Below are 16,853 nucleotides of genomic sequence, written 5' to 3'. Positions count from 1 at the left end.
CCCGCTGCACTCCTGATGGCAGAGATCCCATGGCTGAGCATTTGGGAATCACACGGGCTCATTATCATCACTCTGACCCATGTTCCATATAAGCTTGGCCTGAGGAATCATGGATTAAGTGACAAACAATACCTCAAAGTTCTTAAAACTCAACAGAGAGAAGTTTAAGCTGTTCTTGTGTACTTCCTTTTATTGTTATCCTTTCCCACTTTCAGCTCTTCTGCAGAAGCTGACACCCGTACCTCACCAACTCTTCCCATCTGTCTTGCTTGTAAGTGCCCAAGGCTGCCCGACACTGGCCTGAGTAGGTGGACACCTCATTGGTAAAATGTATTAAGTCACAACTATCTCACCTGCCTCCCTTTCTTTCCTTGGGAGCTTGTCAAGCAGACTGAAATGTCTACCATCATAGTTTGTAACCTTGGGTTAAGGATTTCTCCTCCAAGCACTGAGTAAAATCCCTCGCTCCTGGCAAGTGTAATGCAACAATACATCTATTCATTCGTGCACTGATTCAAGCCAAGTGGGTGAACATCACGTGTAGGTATTGTGCCAGGTGTGGGCTAGAAGCCACAATCTCCCCTTCCTCAGGAACAGCCTCCCAGTGGAGTGACAGACAGAAACACGCAGGAAAGGAAGTGTGCATGTGGAATACTCTGGATTCTCTGGGATAGCAGAGCCCAACAGAGAGGCAATTACAGAAAGAAGTGACAGCAAGCTAGAATATCAGCAAAGAACAGACATGGGGAGGTGGGAGACAATCCTTAGGAAAAGTAGGACTGAAAACCCAGGGAATTCTGCGTCCTTCCAATGGCTCCACTGGACACTATTAAATAGGGTCATGCTCCTATTCCTGGTTTACAAATGTAGAAACTGAACTTAGAGACTGCAAGTGTCTTTGCAACAGCTATTGATCACAACAAAATATTTTACATAAGGTAATGTAGAGATTGAAAAGTCCATTATTTAGCACCTATCATTCCTGATAAGGGTCACTATGGGAAATAGCAAGATCCAAGACTGCAAAAACAAATTGGTTTAGATGCTAGTCCCTATCTCCATGGTTACTCAAACAGCTCCCCAAGCAAAGGACTCCATCTCATCTCACCACAGACAAAAAAAGCGCAAGGCATGACCATACTAAGGGTGCTGTTGTGTGGGATCTCCCTGTCTATGATCCCAACTAGAGAAGTACACAGAATACATCCAAACAAGGACTGATAAGAGTGTCATCTGTTAACAATCCACAACTTAATTAGCTCACCTAAACCCAAGGCCTTATTTGTACTTCTTGGAAACAAAACTCCTGTGAAAACTGCATTTTTATCTTCCTCCAAAACATGTATTTGTCTAAGTTGATGCTATAGTTTAAATGTCTGTCCCCTCTGAAACTCATATTGAAACTTAATCACCATTGCAACAGATAAGGACATATCTAATAAGGAAGGTGAGAAATCTACCTATGGTATTTGAAATATGAATCATTTAACAATTGATGTGGTCATGAGAGCTCTGCCCTGATGGATGAATTCACACATTCAGGGATCAAAGAAACAATGGGTTAATGGATTAATGGGTGATCAAGAGAGTGGGTCTGGTGGCTTTATAAGAAGAGGAAGAGAGACCTGAGTTTGCACATACTAGCCCCCTCACTATGTGATACCTTGTACCATCTTGTGGCTCGGCAGAGAGTCCTCACCAGCAAGAAGAGCCTCACCAAATGAGACCCCCCAACATTGGACTTCCAAACCTCCAGAACTGTGAGAAATAATTGTCTTCTTTATAAAGTACCCAGTTTCAGGCATTCTGCTATAAGCAACAAAAAATGGACTAAGGTATTTTATAACTAATTCTAATATGACCATCCACCTGCTCTACCTACCTCAGGACCTGGTCCAACTGGTTGGAATCTATGTCAACACTAATAGGCTGGTCATTGGCTGGGACTAAAATGTAGCCAGCACCACGTACTAAGCAAAGCAAATAGTCTTACTCTGCAAGGGGAAATAATAGAAGGCATGTTCTTTGTGCCACCTAATTCCACAGAAGGTAACGCCTACTAAGAGACTTACCTACTAAGAATTGTGCTGAACGTGTGAAGAAAAACACTATGTATTGGAAGAACATCCCGACCACCCTATGTCTCTCATCTACTCACTTGTGTATTAAAGCATTCCTCTGTACTTTTAAAGCTCTGCTCCAAGAGCTATGGGTACAAATATGACTAAGGCCCAGACATTATTCTGGTTGAAGATAGACACCAATATACAGATAATTAAAGCAAAGACAAGTAAAGGTAATTATACAGGTATGAGAGACATAGTGTCCTTATTAACATTGAATGACTCATCTTCTTTCTCGGTCTCCTTAGCAGTGGGTGAAAGTGATATCATAAATAACCTTCTGAGAAGCATAAGGCTGAGTTATCAGCATAGATGGGGAGGTTGTCCAGAGACTTGGTGATACAAAGAGCACCATCAGTCCGATATTTCTGTCCTTTTTTGTTAGCCCAAGTGGTACTTCTTCTGGGAAGCTTGTTGTGACTTCCATGGGCCAAGTGAATTGCTCATGGTATGGGGAGGCAGCATTGCTCCAGAATGATTACTGTTTTAGATTCAAACTTCACAGGTTACAATTTTTAAATACAAAAAAAAAAAAAAAAAAAAAAAGCAAAATTATTTTTCTGTAACTCAGTTCTCAAGTCCTTATTCTTCTCAGTAGGGTGAAACTTGATCTTGCCTGTTGGGGGTAACGAGGTGGTATCTAAGTTTTGGTGACTGGAGGTGGAGAGTAGCCTCTGGGCCTCATGGTTGGGGGAGGTGGTAGTGAAGAGAGTGGCAGGTCCATGGACATTCTCTTTTGGCACTGGAGAGGTGGCTGCCTCACCTCAACACCATTGTATGTTGGTTGTGCTGTATGTCTGATGTGTTCAGACCACATCGCAGGCACTAAATATAATAGAGTTAGGTCCTTATCCTCATGAAGCTTACACTCTAACAAGGAAAGAGACTCTAAACAAACAATCACACAAATTAATATAGAATTACGAATTGAGATAAATGCGATGAAATACAAGAACACTTTACTTAAGCTCCCAGCAGTATTTAACACAGTTGACTCTTCTATCTTTGCTTTAATTCTCTCCTCCTTTGAAAGATATAAAGACAACAGAATCAAAAGGACTTCATGGATGGCAGGGTGAAACCTTGGGCAAGCCCAGGCCTGTTTCCTCATCTGTCTGTGAGGGAAATTGACCAGAATTGACCTAAGAAGACCAAGATCATCCTCCTCCCAATCACGAGACCCCCGTAGGACTGCCTGCCTCCCTCAGCCTCTGTGTCCCTCTAGGATTTTCTAAGACATCCCCCTCCTTCATTTTCCTTCGCTTTTATATCACTTAGGATCCCCCAGGTCCTCCTTCTCCATCAGGAACCAAGACATCCTATGGGCAAGATAAAGAGCAAAGATGGAATAGGATGAACCTGGGAAAAGAAAACAGCCCATGTAGGCCCTGAGCTTTATATTCCAGAATGATTTGTCTCCCAGGACAGAGAAATGGACACATACACACACACACACCCCTACCTTACTTCAGGCAACAACACCTAATGTTTATCATTCTAAGTACTTTGCCTGCTTTAACTGATTCAATCTGTCCAACAACCCTATGACACAGGTATTGTTATGATGCTACTTTACAAATGAGCAAACTGAGCCACAGAAAGATTAACTGACCCATCAAGTTTACATCACCAATTTCCAGCACAGCCAGGATTCAAATTTAGATTGTCTAGCTTTAGAAGAAAGGTCCTAATCTTTTAACACAGCCTCAGCTTTTCCCAAGGCCAGACAGAATTAGTGGGAGAACTAGCAGTACAACCCAGGCCTCCTGAATGGATAGTGACCAGGCAGAGGAACACGGTGAGAACCCCTAGCAAGCCTGTTGATGACACCTACAATGGGGGTTGCAGTTGAACGTCCTTTCTGCTCCCTTGCCCTAAGGCATAAGCACTTCTGTAGACCTTACAGCAAAAGGAGGAAGAGGTCAAGGACTTATTCATGGCTGCTCACATTCTACTCCATCCAAGAGTGTCTTTTTCCTGATAAACTAACCACTAACATCTCTGTGGTACTTTACAGTTTATAAAGTTTTTTCCCATCTCTCTTGATTGATCCTCACAACTCTGTAAGATAACTAGTGCTGGGAAGATGGTAAATCCCACTTTGCAGATGTGGATAAAGACAGAAGGGCAAGAGACTTTCTCAAATGATTATACCATGAAGTCAGGGCATGGACACAGGCTTCCAAATTTTGCCAGTGTAATACGTGCTTGGATTCCAAGGGGCCTCCTGAAATAACTCGGCAGGGTGTGTCAGCCTCACACGGGATAAATATTTTATCCACACTTCCCAGTACACTGCCAATGTGGCTACAAAATGCTACAGAACTGGTTGTGAATACAAAAACAAAGATCACAAGCACACCCTTCTACCCATTACCAAATTGAGTGTTTACTGAACTCGGGGCATTAGCCAGAAGCTGGATGTTGCAAATAGTCTGACATGTCACAATCAGAATCATATGTGTTGCCAGGAAAGCAGAAAGTAAAAGGTGATTAAACCAAAGAACAAGAGAAATCAGAACATTAAGCAAACTTTACAAGAACACGTGCAAGTAAATTAATGAAACAGAAAATTAATGAATAAAAAGATAAGCGTCATGGGGTGTGTTGCAAAGGAACTTCAAAGCCTGAGCTGTCTCTCATAATTGTTGCAGTTCCATCCTAACATGTTTTACCTGGCCCCAGGCTGGCCTTATCAAGGGAATCCCCCCTACTCAGTCACCAGAGAGAGCCGAGTAAAACACAAATCTTACAACTTTCCTCCTTTGCTTTAATTGTTCCAACTGCCCCCGTCATCATAGGATAAAAGCTAAATGTCTCCAGGTAGCAATGCAAGACTCATTCATCTGCCCACAGCTGGCTACTTCAGTCTTGTCTCAGTCCATTTCTCCATATGGATGAGATGTTTTAAGCAAATAGTATGATTTGCCACTCCCCAAACTCCCCAAATGTGACATGTCCACATCTCCTTGTGTCTGCACAGGCTGTTCTTCAGACTGGAGTAGGCCAAACCCATTTTCCATCTGGTAAATTCCTGACCATCCTTCAGGAGTCAACTTAGGCCATCGTCTTCCCCAACAAGGCTCTTCTACTGCCTCAGCAGGCAGGTGGTGGGGAGGGTCCCACTACTGCATGCTCCCAGTTCCTACGGAGGAACACACAGTGGCTGTCAACCCAGGATGCACGTTACACTCCAAGTGCACAGTGAGCTTTTAAAAAGTACAGATCACTGGACCCATCAGAACATCAGAAAGGAGAGAGGACTGCACAGGGGCTTAACTACTAGGAGGCATGGACCATTGACAGCCATCTAGAGCTGAAGCTGAGAGAACCCAAAGTGTCAAATCAATGTATAGAACTGAAAATCAGAGCATCATCCCTAACTCATTCTATGAAAGCAAGTCACACCAAAAAACAGGACAACAAAGGAATTATATCCGGTCTCACTCATGAGCTTCAATGTAAAAATCTTCAACAAAATAGTAGCAAACCAAATCCAGCAGTGATCAAAAGATGATACACCGTGACCAAGTTGAATTTCACTCTGGAATTCAAGGGTGGTTAGTAGAAAAAATATATAGATACCAATGATCATATCAATAGATTAAAGGAGAAAAGTCATATTTTCTCAATCTCTTCAGACAAATAATTTGACCATATCTAACTCTCACTTATGATATAAAAGTCTTAAATAACTAATAGCAGGGAATTTCCTTTATCTGCTAAAAGTGTCTACCAAAAAATGACAGCATCATTAATAAATGAAAACATTATCCTCTTCTACCATTTTAATGTTTTACCATGTGCACATATGACCTTTTCAAAAATAGTAACAATTCTAAAATAAAGGAAATCCCATCAATCAACTGACTTTTTGCTGTAAATGGGAACGACCTTTTACATGTTTATTGTTGTTGTTGTAATTGTTGTATCTTTTGAGGAATCCAGCTTGGGGATCCCAGGATGAAAAGAGTGCAAAGTTTGAAAATCACTGAAAAAAATGTAATATTATTCTGTCTCATAGGTAGCTTGTACTGATCTGATTTCATGGGCAGCTAGGGACAAACAGAAAGGAGAAAGCCAGTGAGTTCATTCAGTTCACAAGCTGGAGTTCTCGACCTTTAGTTGGAACATGGGTTCCTTTGATAATCGGATCAAAGTAATGAAGCCTCTCCCCAGAAAATTAGCAAGCACCTCTCATGTCTGCATGCAGTTCTGTGTCCGTGGTAGTGCAAGCAGAGTGTCACTCCTCTGGGAAGCCCCCCACCTGGGATGGCTCCAGATTCCTTTATCTCTGCCTCCCCTAAGCTCCAGGGTCTTTGCAGTCATCTCCTTACAGTGGATTACCCCACCTAGGGTCTTTGGGTATGGCTCCCTTTGTGAGGGTCTTGTTCACACTTTGTCTTATGGTCTGTCCCTCCTTGGTGCATTATATCACTGGGCACAGTGAAGACCCAATTCGGACTGGTACAGAAGGCCCCATGGCCCTGGGGATAACCATGCAACCAATCAGAATCAGGCATCTTCTGCTGGAGGTCAGAGGTGGGCTGAACTTGGCTAGGGACGGCTCGTGGAAAGTCACTGGGCTTGACAGGCACCATAGTCATATGCCTCATACTTGTTAGCATATATTTCTGAGATTTTGGAAAACGTACAGAGGTAAAATTCAAACAACATAAAATTCACCATTTTAAAGTGAACAAATAAGTGGGATTTAGCACATTCACAGTGTTGTGTAACCACAACCTTTCTAGTTCCAAAACATTCCCATCACTCCAAACTACAATCCTGTAACCAATAAGCAGTTTCTCCCTACTCTTCCCATTCCCCACCCTCTGGCAACCATGATTGTGCATTCTGTCTGTATGTGTTTACCCATTCTGAATGTTTCATGGAAACAGGATCATATAATATATGACCTTTTGTGCCTGGTTTCTGTCACTTAACATGATGTTTTCAAATTTCACCTATGTTGTAGCATGTGCCAGCACTTCATTCTTTTTATGGCCAAATAATATTTCATTATATGGATATACCACATTTTTTATCCATTCATCTGTTGATGGATGTTTCAGTTGTTTCCACCCTTTGGCTATTGTGAATTGTTCTGTTATGAACATATTTGTATAAGTAACTATTTTCAGTTATCTTAGATATATAACAACTAGTGGAATTGCTGGGTCATATAGTAATTCTCTGTTTAACTTTTTGAGGAGCACCAAACTATTTTCCACACCAGCTGCACCATTTTACATACTCTCCAGGAGTGTGCAAGGGATCCAGTATCTCCACACCTTTGCCAACACTTATTATCTTTTTATTTTTCATGGCCAACCTAGTGGATGTGAAGTGGTAAAATTTCTGGGATTTTGACTTTGTGCAACCACAAATGGTTAAGAATCTATGAGAATACGCCAGAGAGAGATGGGACAGGAAAAGGGTGTGGTTGGGAACCCAGCCCAGGTGGTCCCTGGGCTTTCTATGGACTCCTAAAACTCCTATTCTCTCTATTCTGCAGACACCTAGCTATGCAGGGATCCTCAGAATGCAGCTGATGCACAGGCCCCATATGAATTATTTAAACTTCCTCAGCCTCAGTTGCCTACCCTATAAAATGGGTGTTAATTATTACATCTTTCCCTCCCAAAGAACCCCAGACCAGGCCAGACCCTGTCCTGTGACCAGAAGTGGGCTTGGGGCCTAGATCTGCAAGTCTGGCTCATTCTGGCTTTGATCAGAGAGAACAGGAGACATTTCACAGCCTGGTACCTGACCCTTGGCAGTCCAACCATAAAATATTTTGAAAATTCACCTGCTGGCTGAGAGACAACAAGAGTTATAGAATAACCCCAAAGTGCACAATGTATTTTCTTCCATCAAGAAAAGGAGTCATGAGTTCAAATTCTATTTGAAAAAATTATAATTAAAAGGCTGGGTGTTTGATGTGTGTGGACTGTGGACCTTTATCCTTTATCACTTGTGTCTGAAGAGCTTTTATTGCTGCCTGCTGTGTGAGGAGCCACTGATGTCATGTATGTTTGGGGACTTAATTCCCAAGACTCTAACTGGGGCTATTGGAGTCTGCCCAGCTGTGTGAGCACAGGTTCCTGGGTGGGACCACCACTCCCCACCTTTCCCCACCTGCTCAGGGTCTTGAAGTATCCCCTACTCTCCCCCACCCCTTGCCGTGGCTGAAACTTCTCCCACCCACCTCTCCCTCAGCTGGGGCAGAACTTCTCTCTATACATTTCCTAAAGTTAAGCAATCTGTAGGCAGAGAAAAGATAAATCCCAAAGTGGTCAAAGGAAGGAGTAGGAGGAGTTCATTCCTTCCTCACCTACACAGTATATTTATAAAATTCAGTCTGGACTTCCCCAAGAGAGAGTGACACATTCCACTTGAGCACAAAGTTGCCAAAAATCTCAGTAATCCAGATAAATCATACCGTAATGTGATATCTTTAAAAATCAATATTAACACAATAAAACTATGATATACAAAATCACAAAATTTTAAATAAACTCAGGATCAGAAGTTTACCTTTACTTAAAGTGTTTATCTAATAAATGACATGCATGCTGCAGTGCTGACGGGTGAAGTGACCTCATGCTGCGACTTACCCTGGAACGCAGCTGAAAATAAAGCAGATTGTTGTATGGAGGGGTGTATGGACAGGTGATAAAGCAAATGCAGAAAACTGCTAACTATTGAATCTAGCTCATGGGCACATGGGTGTTTACAATTTTTCCATGTTTTTGTTCAAATTTACATGTCTTTCTAATATCATTTTAGACACTTCTCATTCCCAGCACCCCTGCCTTTGTCAGGCCCTTGTCATCACCACTGCCATCACCCTGGCCCAAGCCACCATCTTTTACCTCAATGAGCTACGATGGCTCCCAACCACACCTCCCACTTTCACTCTGGCCCCTACCCCCAAGCCAGTCCAAAGACCTTCCAATAGGTTCCCCTCCCACACTCATTTCCTTTCACGCCCTCACCTCACTCTGCACCTTCCAGCCCATGGGTCCTCTGTCATTAGTCAAACAAACCCAAGCCCCTTCATGCCTCAGGGCCTTTGCACTTGCTGTTTCCACCACCTAGAATGCTCTTCCCATGGCAGTTCATGGCATGGATGCCTAACTGTTTATGTCTCAGCTTGAAATCCCTGCTCCTCAGAGAGGCCTTCCCTGACCCTTTGGGCTAATGGGATCCACCAACCCTGTTACTTTCACCTTCTGTCCCATGTTTATTTCCTTCTTGGCACTTGAGCAATATGTGATTACTGAATTTCTTTGCATTCTTGTTTGCTGTCTCTCTCCCCACTAGGATGTGAGCCCCACAAAAGCAGGAAACCCAACTGTCTAGTTTACTTCCACATCCTCAACATGGAAACAGTGTCTGGGAAACAGGAGGAGTTTAACAGATATTGGTTGGATAAAGAAAAGTTCTGGAATGCTATAGAACATATGCAAGATACTCCAGCTGGCTACATACTCCTTTCACAGAATCTAAAGCTTGTAAGAGTGACTGATCCCTAATACTGCCAGCTGAGCAAGCTTTTCTCAAGTGCCTGTTCTTGCCTAACCCTGCCTTGAGAAATTCCAGGAGGAACTATCATAGGGAAAATAGTCTTCCATTATAAGAACTCAAAGTCTGGTTAGGAAATATGAGTCAATTAACTTGATTGATGGTACTTTAGAGCTTGAAAAGATACTGGAAATCAGTTCATTGTCCAGATTCCTTCACTCATCAGAAAGTTTGTATTAAATGCTTATTCTTTGCTATTCTCTGTTCTTGGCATTTGAGCTATAAAACAGTCAACAGTCTCTACTCTCAAAAACCTTACATTCTAGAGGGAGAAGGTAGATGATAAACAAACTGGAAAATATGTGGTGGTTAAAAGAGCAGTGATGAAGATAAACCAAGGGAAAGTGATGGAGTTCAGTTTGGCTGGTTGGCTAAGGTTTTTCTGAGGAAGCCATGTTTGTGCTGAGATGTGAATGACAGGAAAGAGCCACAAGAGTGCACAGCAAAGGGTTAATGCAGCAAGCATGTGTTGTCCAGACTCTGCACATTCCAAAGGAAGGACTGACTCTGACCAGGACATAACATTTAAGCCCTTGGAATATCCTGCCTAATAAGAGTACCTTGGTATATCTGGAGGGCTTGGACCATGCCAGGTAGTTTTCTATAACAATATGATTTAAGGTGCAGGTCTGAGGCTGTGCTTTATCAGTTTGACCTCTCAAGGGGCTGGAGACTAAATAAGTAAGACCAGCTACATAGGTGCTCCATGCATACATGACTGACCCTGAATATAAATCTTGGACACCAAGATTCAGATGACCTTCCATGGCTGGTAATGTTACCAAATTAGGCTCTTTGGTCTCAAAGTCATTCAAATGAGCGATGCACCCAGCAGTAAAGCAAACAATGCTTTTTTAAAAGAGGAGATAGACTTATTCATAAGGGAAGGAGCTATTGGGAAGCTAGCTCCCAAAAGGGAGCTGCCCAGGGTCCTTTTAGGGCAAAGGCGAAAGGACACAGGTCAGCATCATCATTCTGCACCTCTGGAGGTGCTCCATTCTGTTCTTTCTTGTTGGATCATGGGTTCATGCTCAGTTAGATGCTCATGTCTACTCAGTAGGTCCAAGATGGTGGTTTTGCTCATTATCACCATGCCAGGAGGGTCACTGTAGTGGTCACCTTGAAGCTTTGTGCACATGCACAGGAGTCAGGCTAGCTGCCTGGGGGAAGTTGAGGAAAGGTTTATAAAAACAAGCAGTTCCTCAATTGACATCAACATCTTGTTTTAATGACTTCTGGTATTTTTACGGTGCTCATAAGAGAGCTCAGTTCCACAAGCATCTTGTGTGTACCTTCTAAAGGAGTTGTAAGGATAATCTGTAACTTAATTTTTACACTTCTGGGAAAACAAAGAATGGGTCGATAATGATAAATTTTAAACAAGGCTAGCAGTTATATTTTCACAAGCCTTAGGAAAGGGATTTTGCAACTCAGTAAATATCTGTTCCCCTCTTATATCAGTTTATTTTATCAGGGTGGTTATGCCCAACTGGTCTCTTTCAGTTACTTTTATCAAGGCCATGGGGCAATCAAGCACCCCGGGGGAGTGGGAAAGTAACAAAATGTCCTCTGCAGGAAAATGGAGACAGTTTGGTTCACAGGCCTAGTGCTATCCTGTCTTAGTAATACATGTACGTGTTGTCACACATCGTTGCTGGGAGAATTAACCGCTGTCTGTGAGAGGAAAATCAGAAGCTTCCATCCTATGTGCCTTTTACCTTTGCTAATCTTAATCTGTCTCCTTATGCTGCAATAAACCATCACCGTGAGAATAACAATTTTACTGAGTTCTGTGAGTCCTTCTACAGAAGCATTGAATCTGAGGGTGGTAATAAGGACCCCTAACATAGAAACTGGAAGAATATTCCAGTCAAAATGAATAGCTAGTGCAAAAACGCTGAGGTAGGAATGCAATTCAGATTTAGACCAAGAACAACCAAAGGATCTGCCTGAGATCACACATCAATCGGGAGAAAGAATGGACCCAGAGCTTAGGTCTGCTGAGCCCCACCCTAGAGTTTTACCTGAAGCATCCTGGAGTGGGAGGAATAGGACAGGCTTAGGAGCCACACAGGTATGGTATCAAATTCTGGCTCTACCCTTAATTGCTATGTGACCCTGAGGAATCAGCTTAACCTCGCTGAACCTCAGCATCCTCATCTCTAAAAAGGACTTGATGCATATTTCACGGCTTGTGTGAAAAGTAACTGACATCCTGCTCTGTAACAGGGCTCTTAATTTGAGCTTCTCCCAAAGCAGACCCTGAGACAAATATTTGCATATAAGTAGTTTATGTGGGAGGTAATCCTGGGAAGCATTTTGATAGGTTGGAGATGTGACTCAAAGAAGATAGGAAAGCAAATATAGTGTGCAATAGAGAGCAGGTGACAGCTGTGGGCAACTGGAGCCCATCCCACTAGGGAACCTCTGATGGTCTCTGTGGAACATGCCTCAGAAATGGATGGAAGAACAGGGAAGGTGGAATGTTTTCCCTTTAATTCACACCCATTATTTGTGAAGGATTTCTCCTTTGGGTATTAACTACCTGGCACTTCCTGCCTGTCCCTCAGTGAGCCAAGCACATGCCAGTGGGCAGGGAATTTCTCAGTCACTGAGGCATGGGAAGCCCCCAGCAAGGAAACCATCTGCAGGAATACGTGTAAGATACCAGCACATCTAGTGCAATAGACACATAACTGAATATTAGTTTTCCTTCTCTTTGTTCCTTATTGAAGCATGTACCCCCCCAAACTCTCAATAGAATGAAATGAATAGATAAGAGGTGGTAAATATTGGTAGAAGTAAAGCTATTTTCATTTCTCCACAATAAGCACCATGCCTGGCAAGGCGCTTAGGAACTGCATGCTTATCCAACTGGATGGCAGTGAGGGGCTTTCTAGGCCCAGCTTTCTCCTCCTGGCTGGCTGTGATGCTGCCCTCACATCCTGTTCCAGAGCCTCCTACAGACCATTGCCAAAGGCCTGCAGGTCTCTGTGTGGAGTCCAGCACACTCTTGGGGGCCAAGTCTTTGCAGGAGGACAACATGCAGAATTGACAGGTTGAAAAGAAGGACATGTCTATACGGATGACACACAGAGCTGGAAACAGCAGGGCAGCAGCTGATTGAGTACCGCAGGTCAGTTGAAGGGTCTAATCTGAACTCCTATTCAGCTCTTCTCCATCAGGAGCCACTCTCAGAGGTAGAAATCGGATATCAGAAAAACATGATGCCAAGTAGTCAAGTCCCAGTCCCCAAAGGCTTCACCCAGAACAGCTTTGTAAGTTGAGATTAAGCATTCAATTAAATAATGTAGTCACAGGCGACAGAGGGTCTCCGAGCCACAGAGTGACCTGTGGGATGGGGAACTGAAGGAGACAGGGAATGGAAGGCAGGAAACAGCCAGATCAGACCAGATATGAGATTCTGGAGGAAAGGAAGGGACAACTGGAACCACATTGTCAGGAGTAAGTCATGATGGGAGGCCAGACCTCAGGGTCCCACTCTAAATCTGTCACTCACTCACTTGACCAGGGACAAGATCTTTCCTTCTCAGCTTCCCTATCAGGAAAACTACAGGTCTTTTGTGCCCTGGGCTCTATGAGCTAAGTTTGAACTTCTAAGTTTGCAGACCTTGAAGACAGGGAATAGAAGGCAGGGGCAGTGGCTGAGTTGGCAGCCAGTTGGAATATGTTGCAATTCAAATAAAAGGCACCAATAATAACACATACCTGATGTTTTTCTACAGCACTGACTGACTGGCACAGTCCTTGTTAAATATTAAACAAGAACCTCAGCTGAGCACATGAACTTTAGGAAGTTCAGATTATAATCAAACTAATTCAGGCAGGTTGAAAATATAAATTCTGCTCAGTCCAAAATCACATTATTAAGAAAAACTCTAGTGCCTGCCACTAAAAGCCAAGATTTCCTTGACAGTTTCAATGCTCTCAGAATATATACCTCGAAGAAAAATATAAAAGACAGTTACTTGCATGTCCAGAAGTTATATTTGCCAAAGCAAAGGCACTGAAGAAGCTGGCTGAAAAATAAAAATTCATGCCCATTTAATTATCTGGGAACTTTAAACAATAAGACCCAATTACGGTGATGGTACTTTCCCAACAACAAAAGCCTGAAGTTTTCATATGCTTTTCAAGAAGAGCACAGGGTTCTGTAGCATTCTGGTAGTTTTATGATGGGATGGAAAAGAGGGATTCTCATTTTCTTTTATCCTAGAGAGTGACTTGAAACCATATGAAACTATAAAGCTTTTTGGTAAAAGTAAATATATGGCTAAATTTGAAAACCTACATTATTGTAACTTTGGTTTGTAGCTCTACATTTTATTCTTTTATAGGATGTAAAAGGGAAAAGCATAAAAAATAAGTCTATGTCAATGGGTACATGATTGTAATTTGTGACATCAATAACATACAGAGGAGTTTGGAGCTGTGAAGGAGTAGAGGTTTTTGGTTTTTGAGTTTTTTTAAAATGCAATTGAAGTTGTAATCACCTTAAAATAGACTGTTATAATTTTAGGATGTTTTATGTAATCCCCACGATAACCACAAAGAAAATTTCTGTACAATATACACAATAGGAAGTGAGAAGGGAATCAAAACATGTCACTGAAAAATGTCAAACAAACAAAAGAAGACAGCAAGGGAGGAAATGAGGGACAAAAAATGTATAAGATATGCACAAGACATATAAAAATTAACTAATAAATAATAAAAAATCACTAATCATAGCTTCTAAACTATCAGTAATTACTTTAAATGTAAATGGATTAAACGCCTTAGTCAAAAGACATAGATTGGAAGAATGAATAAAACAAACAGAATCCATCTATATTCTATCTACAGAAGATTCACTTTAAACCTAAGGATATGTATAGGTTGAAAGAGAAAGGATGGAAAAAGATATTCAAGCAAATAATAACCAAAAGATAGCAGAAGTGTTTATACTAAGAATAGACAAAATTTCAATTCAAAAATTGTCACAAAAAACAAAACATAACAAAACAACAGAAAGGACATTATGTAATAATAAACTGTTGAATTCACCAAGAAGATATATCAATTATAAACATATATGCACCAAACATCAGAATTCCTAAGTGTATGAGGCAAACACTAACAGAACTGATGCAGAAACAGATAGCTCTACAATAATAGTATGAAACTTCAGTAGTCCACTTTCCATGATGGATAGAACAATCCAACAGAAGACACATATAAGAAAATAGAAGACTTGACAACACTATAGACCAATTGGTCCCAACACATTTACAGAACACTCTACCCAACAACAGTGGAATACATATTATTTTCAAGTGCATATGAAATATTCTCTACTATAGACCTCATATTAGGCCACAAAACAAGTCTTAATAATTTTTAAAAGATTGGAATCATATAAAGTATCTTTTCCAATCATAATGAAATGAAACTACAAAGCAATAGCTTAAAGGAAACTGGAAAATCCACAAATATGAGGGGTCTTCTGAAAGTCATGGAAAATGTATATTATTTTAAAAACTATGCATGGATTTTTAAATTTTTGCACCAAAATAAACTCATACTAATTTATTATGACATGTCTGACAGGATCTAGTTTGAGGCACTAAGAAAGATAAGATATCAATTTGAAAACAACCTCTAGGACAGCAACATAAATTCTGCTAAAATTGAAGCAAGATCAAACATCAAATTTATGGTGAAGCTTGGGTAGAAAAATGCTGAAGTCATTGATACGGTATGAAAAGTTTATGGGGACAATGTCCCCAAAGAAATCAGCAGTGTACAAATGAAAAATCACTTTAAGAAGGGAGAAGATAATAACAAAGATGAAGCCTGAAGCAACAGACCATCCACATCAACTTGTGAGAAAAGTATTAATCTTCTTTGTGCCCTAATTTAACAGGACCAATGATTAATAGCAGAAAAAACAGACCATAGACACCCCAAGTGGTTCAGCCTACAGAATTCTGAATAAAAGATTATAATTGAGCAAATTTTTTTATCGATTGGTGCCAAAACTGTTGTGTCCAGATTGGCTGCAAACAAGAGCAGAGATTTCAGTAAAAAAAAAAAAAAAAAAAGAAGATGAAGAAGTGGAATCAAGATTCTGAGGTATTTCTTCAAAGAATTGGAAGAGATGAGACACAGCTTTACCACTATGATCCTGAAGACAAATCAGAATGAAAATAATGGCTACCAAAAGGTAAAAGTGGTCCAATCAAAGCAAAAGCAGAAGTCAAGGGCAAAGGTCATAGCAACAGTTTTGAGGGATGATCAAGACATTTTTCTTGTGAACTTTCTGGATGGCCAAAGAATGATAATGTCTGCTTATTATGAGAGTGTTTTCAGAAGTTAGACCAAACTTTAGCAGAAAATTGCCGAGGAAAAAATTTTTTTAATGAAGGGAAATAAAAAAGAAAAGAAAAAAGAATAATGCCCAAGAAAGCTTCACCAGAGAGTTCTTTTTCACCATGACACCTCTCCTGCTCAATCTTCCCATCAAAAAAGGGAAATTTTGCAAGAGTTTCAATGGAAAATTATTAGGCATCCACCTTCCAGTCCTGATTTGGCTCCTTCTGAATTCTTTTTGTTTCCTAATATTAAAAAATCTTTAAACGGCACCCATTTTTCTGCAGTTAATAATGTAAAAAGATTGCACTGAGATGGTTCAATTCTTAGGATACACAGTTCTTTAGGGATGGACTAATCGACTGGTATCATCCCGTAAAAAAGTTTCTTAAACTCGAGGGAGCTTGTGCTGAGAAATAAAGTTTATATTCTTAATTTTTATCTTTTGATTTCATTTTTTCACAAACTTTTTGAAGTCCCCTCATATAGGAAAACTAAACAACACACTCTTAAACAACCAGTGGGTCGAAGAATAAATCACAAGAGAAATTGGAAAATATCTTGAGACAGATTAAAATGAAAACAAAAAATACCAAAACTTATAGGATGTAGCAAAGCAGAGCTAAAAGGAAAATTTATAGCTGTAAACATTAAAACATTAGAAAATCTCATGTCCACTACTGAAGGAAGAATCAACTAAACCCAAGGCTAACAGAAGAAAGGTAATAATGAAAGTTAGAGCACAGATAAACAAAACAAAGGATTAAA

This window comes from Cynocephalus volans, chromosome 3 (assembly GCF_027409185.1).
Source record: "Cynocephalus volans isolate mCynVol1 chromosome 3, mCynVol1.pri, whole genome shotgun sequence".
In the NCBI taxonomy this organism is placed as follows: Eukaryota; Metazoa; Chordata; class Mammalia; order Dermoptera; family Cynocephalidae; genus Cynocephalus; species Cynocephalus volans.
This window is presented reverse-complemented; position numbering follows the sequence as displayed.